This window comes from Vigna unguiculata, chromosome 9, assembly GCF_004118075.2.
Source record: "Vigna unguiculata cultivar IT97K-499-35 chromosome 9, ASM411807v1, whole genome shotgun sequence".
Taxonomy (NCBI): Eukaryota; Viridiplantae; Streptophyta; class Magnoliopsida; order Fabales; family Fabaceae; genus Vigna; species Vigna unguiculata.
Genome location: NC_040287.1, coordinates 393,624 through 410,782, shown reverse-complemented (window position 1 = coordinate 410,782; position 17,159 = coordinate 393,624). Strand labels below are relative to the sequence as shown.

At 38.1% G+C, this 17,159-nt stretch overlaps 1 pseudogene; it reads right to left on the bottom strand.

The window, feature by feature from the left end:
- Positions 1-1,815: 1,815 nt before the first annotated feature.
- On the bottom strand, positions 1,816-9,321 carry LOC114162509 (annotated as a pseudogene).
- Positions 9,322-17,159: the final 7,838 nt, after the last annotated feature.

Genomic DNA, 17,159 nt, shown 5'->3' with positions numbered 1-17,159 from the left:
CCGAAATGGGTAAAGATGTTGTATTAATATCACCTATCAATTTGACCATTTGGCCGGACCACATAAACTGCATCGTAAGCTTCTCATAGTTAGTTAAAACAGGACCCAAACCGCGAAGCCATTGTACCCCAAGCACGGCTTCAGGTCCACAGAGATCAATTAAATGAAAATCAACCAAAAAGGCGTGATCCTGGATTACGAGCGGAACTTGGGTGCACACCTGAGAGCAAGTTAGAGCATGGCCATTACCAACCATTACTGACAGTGGGGTGGTGGTACTGCAAGGAAGACCCAATGCATGGGCACGCTTAGACTGAAGGAAATTATGAGAACTTCCGCTGTCAATCAAAACAAGAACAGAATGCTCTAAGATTTGTCCAGTAACACGAAACATTTTCGAGTTAAAATGACCCGACAATGCATTTAGACTTAACTGAACGAAGTCAGGTAGAAGTGAAACAATATTTTTGGTTATAGGGGAATCAGGAGGTATCGTCTCTTCATCGTCATGCACTAGAAGGAAAAAACGAGATTTGCAATAGTGACCAGGACTGTATTTTTCATCACAGTTGTAACATAAACCACGATCACGTCGAATCTGCATTTCCGTAGCGGACAAACGTTTAAATGGGATAGCTGGCGTAATTGATTGGGAAAGCAAAGGTAGTTGTTGAGACGGCGGTAAGGAACGAGACGTCGACAGGGGACGAGACACCGATACAGTGGGATTCCGAGGAGGAGGTACCATGGAATTGAATTATCCTCCTGAAGTTTGGCCAACTCCGCCGCTTCCGAAAAAGACCGGTTGGAATGCGAGAACCTCACGTTGAATGTCCGGACGAAGTCCAGAAATGAAGCACTCAAGAAGAAACGAAGGGGGAACATCCATGATCATGTTTGCCAGTCCTTCAAAGTCGTTTAGATACTGCAAAACTGACCCAGTTTGAGTAAGCATACAAAGACGCCCCTTAACATTGTGAAAGCACGATGGGGCAAAGCGCGTTTTAAGAGACTGTAAGAAATCTGGCCAAGAACGAAGGAGGTGATTCCGCTCCAACCACTGAAACCAACTAAGGGCGGGACCATCCATGTAAAAGGAAATGATCTGGAGACGCTCGAGGTCTGGAATTTGATGATAGTCGAAAAAACGAGTGACCAAAATAATCCAATCGAAGGCATTGGAACCATCAAAACGAGGGCAGTCCAACCGAACTTTAGGGGTTTGCTTCAAAAACGATGCGTGGGGGGTTGGTTTGTTTTGAAGAGACGCAACCTCCGAAGAAAGGTCGTCAATGCGCGTGGTCAAACGTGAGACTTGCTCAATCAATAGGTCGATGGCAGAAGGTTGAGGTGTCGTCATTAAAAGCACCAAATGATAGCAAAAGGGAAAGAAATCTGGTATTTGAGGTACCAGGCCTCCAGAGAGAAAAGAGAATTCCAATGTAAAAATATTCCTCCCATTCAAAGGTTTGCTTTTATTGCATGCATAATGGTTTTCGCATATCACGGTAACCATGTAACAGAAAAGATTCCTATTTCATAAAAGACAAAATAACAATTTAACTCTCTCAATGCACGTAATCCTCCCAATTTGATGGCCTCATAATACGTCTTTTGGGCCTAGTGCTTCAATTGGCCCATTCTCTTCCTCAGTGACTGTGGCATCAACTTCGTAGTAATTTGGATTCTATGTTTGGTTTTTATGGATTGTTGTTTCTCTAACATGTCTTCAAAATACAAAATATCAATATTAATGTATTTTAGAGACACAGTAGAGAAAAACAGAAAAAACTCATCAGAGAATTTGAACTCTTTTCAGAGTTCGTCTTTCAAATCATCTTCATGTTTGGTTTTCTTAGGAACATGAGTGCAAACCCTCGCTTTGCTAAAAACTTTCCCTGGCCTGCATAAGTAATCCTTCTTTGGTGCACAATGATTATCTTTTGAGCAAATGCACATCCCTTCCATGGCACACCCATCCGTATCTACTGTCACCCCACCTTTCAGTCCAAGCATTTGGTCCGACCACACGCTCAAGAAGATCCCTTCGGATCATACTCCTCCTTAACCTTCAAAAACTTATCTGCATTTTTGTACTTGTTGATTACTTCATCGAATGCTAAGTTTCTATTTTTGCCACAGTGAGGTAATCCTTTGTATTTCAACAATCCAATTTGTTCTATTTCTTCAAGTATATCTTGGAAAAGCCTAGGAGCCAATGGATTTTTGCTGCGATAGTATGTGAAGTCAAAAGCCACAGCATCTTCTGATCTTCCGAGATAAGCACTGGAAGCTGTAACATAGCGTATTGCGGCCCAAACCCAACATTAAGGGTGTCAAACCCTCGAACCCTCGATGTGAAGAGAGCTGTCATGGCAACGGAGCTTCAGAGGAGAAACATGGGAAAAGAAAGGAAGCGCGAGAAAGAGGAGAAGAAGGAAAGATCGAGAGAGAGGAGAGCTTCGAAGGTAAGCATAAAAGAACTGTATTCCCTTTTATTCTCTGTATTCTTCTTCCTATCTTTGTACATGGAGGAGATCTATTTATAGTCTTCATGAGAGCGAAAACAAACCCTAACTAATTAACAAACAGCCCTAACCAACGATCAACAGAAAACAGAAAATCTTAGATCTAGGGGGTTTTCAATACCCTCCCCTCAAGCTGGGTGATGGATGGTCATCAGCCCAAGCTTGGGAAGAATGGTCTTAAAAGAGGTGCGATGGAGGGCTTTTGTGAAAATATCTGCGAGTTCCTCATCGGAGCGAATCGGCAGTAAGTGGAAGAGTTTCTTCTGGAGTTTTTCGCGGACTACGTGACAATCGAGATCAATATGTTTCGTGCGCTCATGGAAGGTGGGGTTGTGAGCTATTTGTCTGGCAAACTGGCTGTCGCAATAGAGGACAGATTGGTCGGTGTGTTGAACATGGAAGTCGTGGAGAAGGTAGTTGAGCCACTGTATTTCGCAAGTGGTAATGGCTAGGGCACGGTATTCGGCTTTTGAGGAGGACCTGGACACAGTACTTTGTTTCTTTGATTTCCAGGAAATCAAGGAGTTCCCTAAGAAAACGCAGTAACCAGTAACATTGCGCCTTGTATCTGGGCATGTGGCCTAGTCAGAGTCGCTGAAGGCTTTGATTTGAATGTCATTAGTGGCAGCGAAGAAAAGGCCATTGGCAGGGCTGGTTTTTAGATATCTGAGGATGTGTTGGGCCGCTTGTTGATGGTATATGGTAGGTGCCTGCACAAATTGACTAAGTAAGTGTACTGAGTAGCAAATATCAGGTCTTGAGTTAGTAAGATAAAGCAACTTCCCTATCAGACGTCTGTAGGAATTAGGATCATTCACAGGTTCAACAGTTTTGTCAAATAGATTTTTAGTGTTGTTCATGAGAGGGGTCTGGCATGGTTTGCAATCCAGCAATCCAGTTTCAGATAGGATGTCCAGAGCGTATTTTTTCTGGCATAAGTGTATTCCTTTGGCAGATCTAGCCACTTCAAAGCCTACGAAGTATTTTAGGCTTCCTAAATCCTTAATTCTGAAGGCTTCATGTAGGGAGGCCTTTACTTTATCAATTTCATCTAGGGAGTTGCCTGCCAATATTACATTGTCTACATACACAAGGAGAACAGTAAAAGTGTCTAATTTTGATTTAGTAAAAAGAGAATGGTCAGATTGGGATTGAGAAAAACCAGCAGATATCAGAAAGGAGGATAGTCTAGCAAACCATTGACGGCTGGCCTGTTTCAGGCCATAAAGGGACTTAGTTAACCTGCAAACTTGACCTGGTTTAGGAACCTGAAGCCCAGGAGGTGGATTCATGTAAACCTCTTCATCAAGGGTGCCATGTAAGAAGGCATTATCCACGTCAAGTTGGTGTAAATACCAATTTTTGGTGGCTGCAATAGCTAATAAAAGACGCATAGTGGTAAGTTTAGCAACAGGGGAAAAAGTATCAATGAAATCAATTCCCTCTAGTTGAGTGTACCCTTTAGCAACAAGCCTAGCCTTGTGTCTTTCAATAGTCCCATCAGATTTATATTTGATTTTAAAAATCCATTTACATCCTATAGGTTTCTTTCCAGCAAGTAGATCAGTAAAATACCAGGTTTTATTATCCTCTAGAGCTTTTATTTCTTTATGAATAGCATCAATCCATTTGGGATCCTTGGAAGCTTCAGCATAAGTATGTGGTTCATGCGTGGAAGTTATAGCTAGAGTATATTTAAGATGTTCTTTAGACAAAGATTTATAAGAAAGGACAGAATTAATGGGATAATTAGTTTTAAAGACAAATCTATTATGAATGAAATGCTTGGGGTTCATGGAACTATTCACCTGGTGTAGATAATCTTTCAAATAGGTAGGTGTTTTCCTCTGCCTTTCTGACCTTCTCAGAGTCACATTCTCAGATCCTTGATCATTGTTGTGTGGGAGGTCAATGTCGGAGTGGTTAGTGGATTTGTCACTAGTGATGTCTGGAATGGATTCTGTTTCTGTTTCTGAACCACCAGTGTCAGTTTTGGGAGGAATCTGTTTATTAATTATGTCATCTTGTGGACAGTTGTCAATGTCATCAAAAAGGAAGTTTAGGTCATGTTCTTCACTCTCAGTGGACTGGATGTGCTGACTAACATTCTTGTAAGGGAAAACATTTTCATAGAATATCACATTTCTGGATATAAAAATTTCTCTGCTGGAGGTGTCAAGGAGAACATAGCCTTTAACACCATTTTTAAAACCTAAAAACATGCATTTTCTGGCTTTAGGGTCAAGCTTGGTTCTATTACATTCAAGAGTATTAGCAAAACATAGACTTCCAAAAACCTTAAGATTTAGGTAAGTGGGAGGTTTTTCATACAGAACCTGATAAGGACAAGCATTATTTAGAACAATGGTAGGCAATCTATTAATGATATGAACAACATGATTTACAGCATAGCACCAATAGGCCTTTGGTAAATTAGATTGGAATAAAAGACAGCGAGTAGTATTGAGGATGTGCTGGTGCTTTCGCTCCACAACAGAATTTTGTTGGGGAGTTTCAACACAACTCTTTTGATGATTTATCCCATAGGCATTGCATATATCAATACAATTAAATTCCGGACCATTATCAGTTCTAAAAGCTTTAATAGTCTTATTAAACTGGTTCTTAACAAGGATTATAAAATTCTGGATAAGTTTTCTAGTTTTAGATTTAGAGTGCATAAGAAAGATCCATGTGTGTCTAGAGTGATCATCAATTACAGTTAAGAAATATCTATGACCATGAACAGAAGGAATGGCAATAGGTCCCCATATATCAAGATGAATAAGATCAAAACAAGCATCAGAAACAGTATCACTTTTATGGAAAGGTAATTTATGTTGTTTTGAAAGATGGCATGTATCACAAGCATCAGAACCTTTAGATTGAATGTAAGGAAAAGTTTTACAGATTTGCTCAGTAATCCTACGGGCAGGATGTCCAAGTCTATAGTGCCAAGTATCAATATCAACTTTAGAGCAGTTTAGGACAGTATTAGGAAAGAAATTAGTAAACTTGGTGACAGGAACAATGTCAAGATAGTAGAGGCCCTGATTGAGATTAGCTTGCCCAATCATCTGTGATGTAATAATGTCCTGTATCTGGCAGCACTTAGAAGAAAAAATTAGTTTACAGTTCAAATCCTTGATTAAGGTTTAAACTGAAATCAAATTGAAATGAAATTCTGGAACATATAGAACATTAAAAAGAATCAAATCAGCACAGAATTGGACTGTTCCAGCAAATTGAGCAGTGACATCATTATTATTGGGCAATTTTATTTTTACTGGTTTTATTTTGAAAAAGGTAGTGAAGCAATTTTTATTGTGTGTGACATGATCTGTGGCACCAGTATCAAGAATCCAAAGATTCTTACCTTGTGAATTCCTGCTTGAGTCATTATCACGTCTCTGTATTTGGTTGATGTTGTGTCCAGTACCTTCAGTGTCATCAAGGAGTCTTAGAAGTCTCTGCATTTGTTCTGCTGTGAATCCTTTGGTAGATTCATCTCTCACTGGTTGTTGTTTGTCAACAGAGTCTTCCTTAATGTTGAGATTACAAACTTGTCGTTCCCTCTTTTCTTGACTGCCCCTTTCTTGAGTGTTGTTGCTGCCATCATTTCTTTGTTTGTACCAATGTGGGTATCCATGCTTAGAATAACATTCTTCAACAGTATGATTCATCTTATGACAGTAAAAGCACTGTTTGCCATAGTTAGGATTTCTTCCTCTTCCCCTTCCTTGAGATCGGGGCATGAAGCCTCTTCCTTGACCTCTCCAATTGCCTTGATCTTGAGACTTTCCATGTCTTTCAGAGGCGTTAAAGAGAGTTTTTCCCTCAGTTCCTAGGTTAGTACTGCCATTATTCTGCCTTTCTTGCTGCATAATAAGAGAGTAGACTTTGTTTATATTGGGAAGAGGATCTAAGAGCAGGATTTGAGTCTTCATTGTGTTGTAGCTATCATTCAGACCCTTCAGAAAACAGATCACATACTCAACTTCTCTCTGCTTTATGAAAATCTTGGAAATGTTGCAGTCACAAGATTTACCGCAAACGCAATTAGGGACAGGGCGTAGGAATTCCAATTCCTCCCATATGGTCTTTATATCCGTAAAGAATTGGGTGATGTTTCTTTCTCCTTGCTTGGCAGAATGTATTTCCTGCAGAAGGTCAGAAATTCTGAAGTAGTCACCTTTAGTGAACCTTTCTTTCAAGTCCTTCCATAAATCTCTTGCAGATTCTATGTAGATGACACTCTCAGCAATCTGAGGTGAGAGTGTTCTAACAATCCAGGAGAGAACCATGACATTGGCTCTCTCCCAAGTTTCATACAAAGGATCATCTCTTGCTGGAGTCTTGATGTTGCCATCCACGAACTTCAATTTATTTTTGGATAATAAGGCTCTTCTCATATTCCTGCTCCAGGAATTATAATTGGTTTCATTTAAGGAAGGAGTAGTGAGGACCTGTCCTAGATTTTCCCCAGGATGAATATAGTAGGGACTTGTGGGAATCAAAGATTGGTCAAGATCCAATCTTTCCATATGCTGAATTGGTTTTTCTTCCTTAGATTCTTGATTGTTGATTTTGTCTTCCATGTTGCAAGACTTGGTCCTGTATCTTGCAGATTGATTGAATTAGGCTGCAGAGTGGGCAAACAGAAACAGAGCAGGCTATGAACCTGCTCTGATACCATATTGCGGCCCAAACCCAACATTAAGGGTGTCAAACCCTCGAACCCTCGATGTGAAGAGAGCTGTCATGGCAACAGAGCTTCAGAGGAGAAACATGGGAAAAGAAAGGAAGCGCGAGAAAGAGGAGAAGAAGGAAAGATCGAGAGAGAGGAGAGCTTCGAAGGTAAGCATAAAAGAACTGTATTCCCTTTTATTCTCTGTATTCTTCTTCCTATCTTTGTACATGGAGGAGATCTATTTATAGTCTCCGTGAGAGCGAAAACAAACCCTAACTAATTAACAAACAGCCCTAACCAACGATCAACAGAAAACAGAAAACCCTAGATTAGGGGGTTTTCAATATAGCGCATGAGGATTCCATTCTCCATTTCTAACCCACACAGTGACTTTGGCTCTAACTCAACAAGTTTCTGCACATCTTTCACGAAGTTTTTTACATCAGACAGGGGAATGCTGAACGTAGTTTGGTGAAAGAACTCCCCTTTGATTCGTGGATCCCATGGACATGCTGTAATCAAATCATCGTGATAACTATCTAAACATGTTCCTGATGCTTGCATCCTATGGCTATATCCAACAACAGGATATCCATAAAAGTGACCTACATCATAACATAATCATATGTTTAAATAGATTAATATAATCTTTTAGTTGAATTTGAAAGTTTTTTTTTATTTTTATTTGAGTCCAAATTAATTGCCATTTCTTTTTACTCAAAGACAAACACAATGAAAAAATAATGAGTACCATTATTAGTCAACCCATAAGCAATGCTTGACAGCAGTGCAGTTATCAACTTCGCAGCAATACACTTTCCATTAGCATAATGTAGTGCTTCGTCAAGTTCCTCTGTTAAATGAAAATGTGAAAAAACAACTATTAGCATCACGTGCTTCTTCTCGAAAACAAGTTATTAAAAGAAGACAATTGAAGTTAAATAACCATATCTATTAATGCTTGTCCTTTTCCTTTCTCTCTTTTTTAATTCATATTCAAACATACATGCATGCACTTTATTACGAAGAATAGAAAAATAATAAGAAGATAAATATGTATCTGGAACCTGTAGATCTAACAATAGCTAATGCTATTGAGGGTGTGGAACGAAATGGGAAGAAATTGTATAAGCCATTCCCAGATGCATTAACAGATACACGGTCATCGATTCTATACACAGCCTTTTTGTGACTTGGGTACCATATTACATCGCCAAACTCATGTTTTCTTCCAAAAGTAAGAAGTTCATCTCCTAAATCTGAATCATTTTTCGTCATATATGTAATGGATCGCTTGAAGAGAGGCTGCAATTTTAGGGTAACCTGCATATATAATAGTGTAAATAAATCAAACTATTGTTTATACCGGTTCATAATTTTTTCATTAGAGACTAAAATAATATTAGAGGTAAAAAAGAGTATGTATATATATACCTGAGAAAGAACTCCAAGAACCCCGAGAGAAACTCTGGCTGCATTGAGAGAGGGATCAGACTCGTCAAGGATCCGAACCTTGGCATAGCCATGGTCAGGTCCAGAAGGAGTAACGATTCTCAACTCCACCACGTACTCATGAACGGCGCTTCCTTTGCCCCACAACGTGCTTCCATGAGCACCTGTTCCCATCATTCCACCAATCGTTGAACCCCACCAGTATGGCGCATATGGCAAGGCCAAACCAGCCTTACCGGCCGCCTCCATGATCTCTCTCAGCGACACGCCACTCTGCACCGTCATTGTCCCTTCCTTCGCGTCGATGTTCAGTATCTTGTTTAGATTCTCGGTGCTTATCAGCAACCCGTTTTCGCCATCAGGACAAGCCAGCTTGGTTATGCTGCTGGAAAAGCGCGTTGCGGCTTTCACTTTTCTTTTGTTCTTGGAAGCTGATGCCACCGCGGATACCAGCTCCTCCTCCGAGGTGGGGTAGACAACCTCGGCGGCGTGGCAAGTGGCTCGGTCGGGGAACATGCCATAGGTGTTGGTGATGGTGCATTTTGTGTTTTTTGAAGCACATTGGATTGGATCCTCTGGAGGAGTTGCAATCACTCCACAGACACAGATGAATAAGAACACAAGTGTGAACCTCAAAACTTGTTCCTTCATCTTTTTAATGTGTTCATCTATTTCTGTAGCTATTTATACAGTAAGAAGATAAGTGTGTATGCAAGTTTTTTATACTATTTATAACAATAATAATATTACCTTTCAAATCTCAATGTACTGCACGTTATCGCAGTTCGCATCTCATATTGAGTAATATTAGTAAACTTAGTCTACTTAATTTAATTCAGGTAGATTTGGTGTGATTAGTTTATGTCATAATTAAAAAACCTTATTAATTAAGTAGCTGTTTTGATAGGCTGAGGTAAAAGCATTATCTTTATATACCATATTTCTTGTAAGATGAAACAAAGTAAATTTCCTCTCATGAATATGCACCATAGTGTTATTACAAACTAACAACTAATAATTGCTGATAAAAAAACGTAAGTCCAGTCCAAATCCAAATTTTTAGTTTTAAATGTTTTTTGTATTATCTTTTTAAATAAGTTATTACGGTAAGTCTTCTCTTTGATAAAAAAAATACTTTTAATTATTATCATCGTTGTACATAATTACGCGAGTAGTTATTTTTATCATCGTTGTGAACCATCATTAGGAATTTCTATAATTAGATCATCAGTTAAGATTTCTCATAATATGAAAATAAATTAATCGAAAACTTTATTTTTATAAACTATTTTGTACTCAAACCTACCAAAATTTATTATTTCTTGGAAAGTTATAATTTGTAGAATACATGATTTAAGTTATTTCAAATAAATCATCTATCTATTGATCTATATTATTGATTTAAGATCCGTACGAATAAACTTCTTCCAAAAATCCATTTTAAGTACACCACAAGGATAACATGATATTAAAAGGTTTCATTTGTTTCTTTCTCTCATAATCTTAAATAGGCTTTTGTTTCATGATCAATAATAGCTGACACAAACACAGATCAATATTTCTTGTAAGATAAAACAAAGTAAATTTCACCTCATAAATATGCACTATAGTGTTATTACAAACTTTATTTAAGCTTTGAAGTAAGTATTTTAATTTGGAGGTAATCAACTTCTAAACCAATTTTAATGACTCCAAGTTAACCAAGAAATTCCATTTATACGGTACCATCTACATTTAATTGGCATTTTTATAAATAAATATTTTTTTTATGTTAGTTATATAAAAAATTGACATAAAGAACTGTTATCTCTCGAACTAGTAAAATATTTGGACTCCGCCTCAAGTGTAACACCATTATTTTACACTAAATATGTTTTCTTTTTTCATCTTCAGACTTATATATAAATATAATTTGTTAATATCATATATAGTGACATCAAGTTAAGTTCCCCTTCTAACTATTTTAATTTCTTGACATCCCAATATTCTCTAACAATTTTTTCTTTAAATCACTAGGAAAAAGTTTTGTTATACTTATTCAACGACCATATTTCTTTTACTTACAAATTTATTGTCTTAAAATGTGTTTTATGATTAGCCATGTAAGGAAGCTGTAAATTTACCTTAATATCTTGTTTCATGCTGAGACTTTGAAACACCTAAAAATTATACTTTCAAAATTTATACTTTGTACTAAATTCAATTACTTTCTCAAGAAATATATAAATCTTTTGAATATATTCACGTAAAACTTAATTGAGCATATTTATTGTAAAGACAAAGAGTTACATAATGTTGGGTATTGGGCTCCCTTCCTATGTGGAGAAAAGGCCCAAAATTTGAGAAGCCCATGTCTCACTTAAACCTAGTGGAGAGGAGGCTATAAAATAAAGAGAGAGGCAGAACAATAGAGTCAGAATACACTGAAAGCCCTAACACATAGAGGGAGAGGTAGAGGGAAAATTCTGTTCACGTTTTTCATAGAGCTGTCGCAGTAAATTCGGCGCTGCGGATTCGTTCACCGTTGGATCGGGCTGAAATTTTTACAGCAGGTTCGGAACTCATTGCTCTTCATTCTGACCGGTCGGATCTTTGATACGAGGTCTGAGTTGGGAGATATTAATTTCGCACTGCAGCAGTGATTTGTAGAGGTTTTCCTCTCTTGTTCTTCTCTATTTGAAAGCTTTGTTGCTTTGTTATTTGGTTGGGTGTTGGCACTAATTTGTGCTATTGATTGAGACTCTTTTGTACTCTTGTTGATCATAGTGAAGCTATTTCTTTGGTCTGGACGACTCGTGGTTTTTACCCTTGATTTGAGGGGTTTTCCACGTTAAAAATCTTGGTGCCTTTATTTGTGCTTTTGGTGATTTATTATTGCTGCTCTTTGATTATTGCTCCTCATAGATTCTTGCAAGTTAGGGGAAATTATATCCGCTGCATTCTCTGGTATATTGTTTGTTGTTGTTTTCCCCATCAGAGTGGCATCAGAGCTCTTGGTTGGGCTATATTTACTTGCTTGAATGATGGAGGCAAATGCAAAGATGATTACTTTGAATGGTACAAATTATCATTTGTGGAAGGGCAAGATGAAAGATTTATTATTTGTCAAGAAATTGCATCTTCCGGTCTTTGCTACACAGAAGCCAGATTCTATGTCTGAAGAAGAATGGGACTTTGAGCACCAACAGGTATGTGGTTTTATTCGGCAATATGTTGAAGATAATGTTTATAATCATATTGCTAATGAGACACATGCCAGAGCTTTGTGGGAGAAGATTGAGTCTTTGTATGCTTCTAAGTCGGGCAATAATAAATTGTATTTGTTAAATTGCTTGATGAATTTGAGGTACATGGAGAATTCTTCTATTTCTGATCACTTAAATGAGTTTCAAGGGCTCCTAGATCAATTGTCAGGAATGAGCATAAAGTTTGATGACGAAGTTATGGGATTATGGTTGCTTAATACTCTACCAGAGTCTTGGGAGGTATTTCGGGTTTCAATTACGAACTCTGCCTCGAATGGTGTTGTTTCTTTTCAGATGGCAAAGAGCGGTGCTCTTAATGAAGAGATGAGAAGGAAGGCACATGGTTCTTCATCTCAGTCTGAGATGCTTGTTACAGAAGCTAGGGGGAGAAGTCAGAAAAAGGAACATAAAGGTGGTAGAGAGAAGAGTAGGAGCAAGTCCAAGTCAAGATACAAGAATTTAGAGTGCCATTTTTGTCATAAAACTGGACACATTCAGAAATACTGTTTTAAGTGGAAAAAGGAGAACAAAGACAAGAAGGGCAAACAGAGAGAGAATGATCATGATGATGATGATCGTGTCACTACTGCTACAGATGGTGATCTTGTTCTTCTTCGTGACTTTGAGTCCGTTAATCTTGTATCTGATGAGAGCATGTGGATTATTGATAGTGGTGCTACACTGCATGTTACACCTAGGAAGGAGTTCTTCACATCTTACACTTCTGGTGATTTTGGAGTGTTGAAGATGGGTAATGATGGTGAGTCTAAAGTGATTGGTGTTGGTGATGTTTGCCTGCAAACCAACATGGGAGTGCAGTTGTTGCTTAAAGGAGTCAAACATGCTCCGGATGTTCGTTTTAATTTAATCTCTGTGCAGTTGCTTGATGATTGTGGTTATGACAATCACTTTGGTTCTAGTAAATGGAAGCTCACTAAAGGTAACTTGGTTATGGCCAGAGGGGAGAGACAATCTAAATTGTATTGGACTAAAGCTTTGGTTGCTAAAGACAGTGTGAATGCTATGTATATGGAGGCATCTTTGTGGCACCGGAGGCTTGGTCATATAAGTGAGAAAGGGCTTAACTGCTTAGCTAAAAAGGATGTGCTTATGGGATTGAGAAATGCAGAATTGGAGAAATGTTCTCATTGCATGGCTGGTAAACAAACCAGAGTATCTTTTAAGAAGCATCCTCCCTCAAGGAAGTCAGAATTGCTTGAATTGGTGCATTCTGACGTTTGTGGCCCATTAAAGGTAAAGTCATTTAGTGGTGCACTTTACTTTGTTACTTTTATTGATGATTGTTCCAGGAAGCTATGGGTCTATGCTCTTCAGCGGAAAGGTCAAGTACTTGAAAAGTTCAAGGAATTTCATGTTATGGTTGAGAGGCAATCAGGTAAGAAGCTGAAATGCATCCGTAGTGATAATGGTGGTGAGTACCGTGGACCTTTTGATGTTTATTGCAGGCAGCATGGTATTAGACACGAGAAGACTCCTCCTAAAACTCCTCAGTTGAATGGTCTAGCGGAGAGGATGAACAGGACCTTGGCTGAAAGGGTTACATGTATGCTTTCAGAAGCAAAGTTGCCTAAGCACTTTTGGGGAGAGGCATTGCTTGCAGCTGTGCATGTTATTAATCTCAGTCCCGCAGTTGCTTTGAATACTGAGGTGCCAGACAAAATTTGGTTTGGTAAGAATGTTAGCTATGATCATTTGCGTGTCTTTGGTTGCAGGGCATTTGTTCATGTTCCTAAGGATGAAAGATCCAAGTTAGATAAAAAGACAAGGCAATGTATCTTTATTGGCTATGGTGAGGATGAATTTGGCTACAGGTTTTATGATCCTGTTGAGAAGAAGCTTGTTAGAAGTCGTGATGTACAATTCATGGAAGACCAGACCATTGAAGACATTGATAAGGTGGAGAAGACCACACCCGAGAAAGATAGTAATCTCACTGATGGTAATCCGATGAGGTTGCCCGCTCACAATTTGGAGAATGTTGAAACGGAAGCTCAAGACAATGAGCAACATGGTGATGTTGATGATCAACAGTTTGGAAGTGGAGTAGAGGTTCCAATTGATGATGCTCAAGAGGAACATGATGATGATGACGATCTTGGTGATATACCTGAATCACCTCAAGTCCAACTCAGAAGGTCTAATAGACAAAAACAACCTTCTACAAGGTATTCCTGTGATGAGTACATAACCTTGACTGACGGTGGAGAACCTGAGTGTTTTGAAGAGGCTTTGGATAGTGAAGAGAAGAAACAGTGGCTGGATGCAATGCAAGATGAGATGAAATCTTTGCATGATAATCACACTTACGACTTGGTGAAATTGCCTAAGGGCAAAAGGGCATTGGAAACTAGGTGGATTTTCAGGGTGAAACAAGATTCAAATTCTACGCTTCCAAGGTACAAGGCCAGATTAGTGGTGAAAGGTTTCAGACAGAAAAAGGGTGTTGATTTCAATGAGATTTTCTCACCTGTGGTGAAAATGTCATCCATCAGAACTGTGCTAAGTTTAGCTGCTACTCTTGATTTGGAGGTTGAGCAGATGGATGTGAAGACAGCTTTCCTTCATGGTAATTTGGAGGAAGAGATATACATGAAGCAACCTGATGGTTTTCTTATTAAAGGCAAGGAAGATTATGTGTGTAGACTAAGGAAGAGTCTATACGGTTTGAAGCAGGCCCCAAGGCAGTGGTATAAGAAGTTTGAGTCTTTTATGTGTGAGCAAGGTTACAAGAAGACTACTTCTGATCATTGTGTCTTTGTTAAAAGTTTTTCTAATGATGACTTTATTATCCTGTTATTATATGTTGATGACATGCTTATTGTTGGAAAAGATATTTCCAAAATTGACAGGTTAAAGAAGACACTTGGCGAGTCTTTTGCCATGAAAGACTTGGGAGCTGCTAAAAGGATTCTTGGCATACATATCTCACGTGATAGGAGAGAAAAGAAGATTTATCTATCACAAGAGCAATACATTAGGAAGGTGTTGCAGAGATTCCAGATGGAAAATGCTAAAGCTGTGAGTACTCCTCTTGCTACTCATTTTAAACTGAGTGTTAAACAGAGTCCTTCAAATGAAGTTGAGAAGACCAATATGAGTAGAGTTCCTTATGCATCTGCAGTGGGCAGTTTGATGTATGCGATGGTGTGTACAAGACCAGATATTGCACATGCTGTTGGTACAGTTAGTCGATTTTTGTCAAACCCAGGTAGAGAGCATTGGAATGCTGTGAAATGGATTTTGAGGTATCTTCATGGTACAGTTGATATGAAGCTTTGTTTTGGAGGTGATAAACCTACTTTGATGGGTTACTCAGACTCAGATATGGCTGGGGATATTGATTCCAGAAAGTCCACTTCGGGCTATTTGATAAAGTTTGCAGGGGGAGCTGTGGCTTGGCAATCAAGACTACAAAGGTGTGTAGCGTTGTCTACTACAGAAGCAGAGTTCATTGCTATTACTGAAGCATGCAAGGAGGTGTTATGGTTGAAGAAATTCTTGCAGGAGCTTGGTTTTAGGCAAGATAACTATTCATTGTTTGTTGATAGCCAAAGTGCTATCCATCTTGGTAAGAATCCAACTTTTCATTCTAGATCCAAACATATTGATGTGAGGTATCATTGGATACGTGATGCTTTGGATGCTAAGTTGTTGGAGTTGAAAAAGGTTCATACAGATGATAATGGTGCTGATATGATGACTAAAGCATTGCCAAGAGGAAAGTTTGAAGTTTGTTGTGAGATCGCCGGTTTGGCGGTTATCTCCACATAGTTGTGAGGGGGAGATTTGTTGGGTATTGGGCTCCCTTCCTATGTGGAGAAAAGGCCCAAAATTTGAGAAGCCCATGTCTCACTTAAACCTAGTGGAGAGGAGGCTATAAAATAAAGAGAGAGGCAGAACAATAGAGTCAGAATACACTGAAAGCCCTAACACATAGAGGGAGAGGTAGAGGGAAAATTCTGTTCACGTTTTTCATAGAGCTGTCGCAGTAAATTCGGCGCTGCGGATTCGTTCACCGTTGGATCGGGCTGAAATTTTTACAGCAGGTTCGGAACTCATTGCTCTTCATTCTGACCGGTCGGATCTTTGATACGAGGTCTGAGTTGGGAGATATTAATTTCGCACTGCAGCAGTGATTTGTAGAGGTTTTCCTCTCTTGTTCTTCTCTATTTGAAAGCTTTGTTGCTTTGTTATTTGGTTGGGTGTTGGCACTAATTTGTGCTATTGATTGAGACTCTTTTGTACTCTTGTTGATCATAGTGAAGCTATTTCTTTGGTCTGGACGACTCGTGGTTTTTACCCTTGATTTGAGGGGTTTTCCACGTTAAAAATCTTGGTGCCTTTATTTGTGCTTTTGGTGATTTATTATTGCTGCTCTTTGATTATTGCTCCTCATAGATTCTTGCAAGTTAGGGGAAATTATATCCGCTGCATTCTCTGGTATATTGTTTGTTGTTGTTTTCCCCATCACATAATCTAATTATTAAATGAGTCATGATATCGAAAAATAAAAGAGAAAAAATTTATTGTTGACATAAGATAAATATAACTATGTTTTTGTAATTCATTTAGCATGTTGTGATTAATTACACAAATAATATTTTGAAAATGTAAAAGACATTAAGAATATGTCACAAACGGTTATTAAAAGCACAGACATGAAAATAAGGAGATTTTAAGTCTAACAAGTTTGAGATCGTTCAAAAATATAAGACTCTTAATATTAATGTATTACAATGTTTTTTTTTTCATTTTTTTAACATTGTATGACACACTAGCATCGAAATGTCTATTTGCTATTAACTTCTAGTTACAACTCCAAACATACATCTCTCAACTAAATGTTTATGATAATTTACATCATTATTCATTTTTTCCTTTAATATTCATAAGCTAGTTAATTATAATATTATAGATTTGTTTTTCTATAAACATTTCATTTGTATATATTTAAACCGTTACGAAATTTTAAAGAATATGAGTTTTTTTTTCTTTTATGTGCTAGAGTTCTTTTATGTAAAAAAAAAAACAAATATGTTTATCTTCTCTTGCGTAACATAAGTGCACTGTGTTCACATATATTAATTTCTTATATTATATGCTACATGAATAATTAGTCTAAATGCATAATATTTTTACTACATCAGTCACTTTTATAATTAGGGAAGGCAGAACACATATGAGTTTGACCAAACATGTTTTTTTCTTTCTTGTTTTTGAAAT